This window comes from Sus scrofa, chromosome 2 (genome assembly GCF_054392235.1).
Source record: "Sus scrofa isolate SSC_HxYL_T2T_F1_AM1 chromosome 2, Sscrofa_HxYL_maternal_Yorkshire_Landrace_v2.0, whole genome shotgun sequence".
Lineage (NCBI taxonomy): Eukaryota > Metazoa > Chordata > Mammalia > Artiodactyla > Suidae > Sus > Sus scrofa.
Window position 1 is genome coordinate 63202433 of NC_139384.1, and position 3146 is coordinate 63205578.

General features: G+C 37.0%; 1 pseudogene; it reads left to right on the forward strand.

Annotated features, from left to right (window-relative positions):
• Positions 1-947: 947 nt before the first annotated feature.
• LOC100514633 (olfactory receptor 2M3-like) lies at positions 948-1940 on the forward strand (annotated as a pseudogene).
• The last annotated feature ends 1206 nt before the right edge of the window (positions 1941-3146 follow it).

A 3146-nucleotide genomic window follows, 5' to 3' on the forward strand; every position in this document is an offset into this window, starting at 1 on the left:
TAGTCTCTATTAATGAATTATTTGCCTTCAAGTCAACAAGCATTTACTGAATCAGGCACTCATAGGACACAGGAAATCACAGCTTTTTGGATTCATCTCCTTTCTTCATCCTCCTCTAAGGACCTGTTATTTCTCAAAGATTGGGACACTAGTAAATACAGTAAAATCTGAGTTCAGAGGTTGAGTAAATATGTGAATCTGTCTTATCTATTTGGGGATGCAGAACCTGTTAACAAAGCATCAGATAAAAATTTTAGAAATCAGCCACTTAGTAATATATTTGTAGTGCATTACCTCAAACACCAGCACATTGAAAAACTTACAGAAGTTTGAGGTAGCAGAATAAAATATTCCAATAATTAAAAAAAAAAGTTTCCTTCCACTGTATTACAGCATCATGCGGGGAACTGTCATCACCTACAGAGCTGAAGCAAAACCAGCTTGGGTGGGTACAAGACAGGAAGAAGAGGAAAGAGTAAATCCAGAATGGATATCGCTATCTTAAGGACCAGGTCTACAGATGGAAAGCATCACTTCCAAACCTGTTCACCAGGGGTCACAAGAGCATGTTTAATGTTAAAAGGGGCTGGGAAATTATTAACCACATGCTTTTCAAGAAGTGAAGAAAGGATTTTTGATATTTGACCTGCAGTTTCCACCTCATGTAGATAATTTTTTTTTTTTTTAACCAGTAGTGGAAAAATTCAATGTAGACTAAAAGATCATAAACTTTCAATCTTTTTCAAATTCAAATTAAAAAGGATCTCTGTATTTCCTAAAAAACAAACAAACAAAAACAAAAAGAAAAAGGTGCCCAGAGAAATAATTTTCCCATATGTAGACATTGTAGTAGATGTGGTGATTTAGGCTTGAAATCTTTGATATTTCCATAACATAATTGCAATCATTTCTTACATATTTTATTCTCCACAGTGAATATATTTACCATGGCATGGGAGAATCAGAGTTTCAACTCTGAATGCCTCCTGCTGGGAATATTTTATCATAGCCCCACCCAATCTTCATCTTCTGTCTGGCCTTAGGAATCTTCACAGTGACCTTCATGGGAAACACTTTTATGGTTCTCCTCATCTACCTGGACAACCAGCTCCACATCCCCATGTACTTGTTCCTCAGCCAACTCTCCCTCATGGACCTCATGCTTATCTGCACCACTGTACCCAAGATGGCCTTCAACTACTTGTCTGGAAGGAAGTCCATCTCTTTGGCTGGCTGTGGAATTCAGATATTCTTATATGTGTCCCTGATTGGAGCTGAAAGTTTTCTATTGGCCACATATCTTATGACCTGTACATTGCCATTTGCTACCCATTATCGTACTCAGTTCTCATGAGCCAGAAGATCTGTTGTCTCATGGCTGTTCCCTCCTGGATTGTTGGCTTTATGGATGGTGTAATTGTTATTGCCATTGCATTCTCTTTCCCATATTGTGGTGCTCAGGAAGTAAACCATTTTTCCTGCGATGTCCCTGCCCTTCTCACTCTTTCATGCACTAACATATGACTCTTTGAAAGGTTAATATTTATTTACTGTGTAATCATGCTTCTTTTCCCTGCAGCAGTCATCATTGCATCCTGTGCTTGTGTTATTCTGCGTGTCATTCACAAGGGATCTAGAGATGGTCGCAGCAAGCCTTTCCCACCTGTTCTTCCCACCTCATGATGGTGGGGATATAATAAGGAGATGCCTTGTTCATATATATGAGGCCTGTTTATGATCATTAACCCATTCAAGACAAGATGGTGTCAGCCTTCTACTCTATCCTTACTCCCATGCTGAATCCCCTCATCTAAAGTCTCAGCAACAAGGGACTGGTCAGAGTATTCAGGAAGGTATTAAGATGGGAAAATCTGGAGAGAAAATGTCCTAATAAAAATATTCCCTTCATTTATCCTTTATGCTTAAATTTATTTATTTAACCAATTGAGTTTAGCATCCAATACTTACCCATTTTTATAGCAAAAGATTCTGGGAGTTTCAATTTTGGTTCAGTGGTAATGAACCTGACTAGTAACCATAAGGATGCAGGTTCAATCCATGGCCTTACTCAGTAGGTTAAGTATCCAACTTTGCTGTGAACTGTGGTGTACATTGCAGATGCAGCTTGGATCTGGTTTACTGAGGCTGTGTGGTAGGCCAGCAGCTGTAGCTCTGATTCAACACCTAGCCTGGGAAGTTCCACATGTTGCACATGTGGCCTTAAAAAGCAAAAAAAAAAAAAAAAAAAAAAGGTTAAGGAGGATGGGTATAAGTTCTTATTTGTATATTTTCTAGAATTTGACTGTGAAGCCAACTGGTCCTGAACTTTTATTTGTAGGGAGTGTTTTCATTATATGTTCAATTTCATTTTTAGTGATTGGTCTGTTCAGCTGATATATTTCTTCTTGATTCAGTTTTGGCAGGCTGTAAGGATCTAGAAAGTTTCCATTTTTTCTAGGTTGTCAATTTTTTTGCATACAATTTTTTCATAGTATTCTCTTATGGCTTTTTTGTATTTCTGCAGTTTCCTTTGTGATTTCTCTTATTTCATGTCTAATTTTGTTTATTTGGTTTTTTTCTTTCCTCTTAGTAGAAAGTGTGGCTAAAGTTTTGTCAATTTTTTTCTACCTCATCAAAGAACCAGCTCTTGGTTTTATTGATTTTTCCTACTGTTTTTTGAATCTCTATTTTATTGATTTCCTCTCTGATCTTTATGATTTCCTTCCTTCTACTAACCATAGGTTTCATTTGTTCTTCTTCTTCTAATTCATTTAGGTGGTGGGTTAAGTTGTCAATCTGAGATTTTTCTTCTTTTTTGAGGAAGGCTGGTATTGCTATGAATTTCCCTCTAATCACTGCTTTTGTGGCATCCCATCGATTTTGAGTGGTTGTGTCTTCATTATCATTTGTCTCAAGGTATTTTTTAAATTTCCTTGTTGATTTCCTCATTGACCCATTGGTTTTTATAGTAGCATATTGTTTAGTCTCCAGGTAATTAGTATTTTTCTCATTTTTTTTTTCCTGTGGGTGATTTCTAGTTTCATGCCACTCTGGTCAGAGAAGATCCTTGAAATAATTTCTGTACTCTTAAATTGGTTGCAGTTAGCTTGTGCCCCAGGATATGATCAATCCTTGAGAATGTTTCA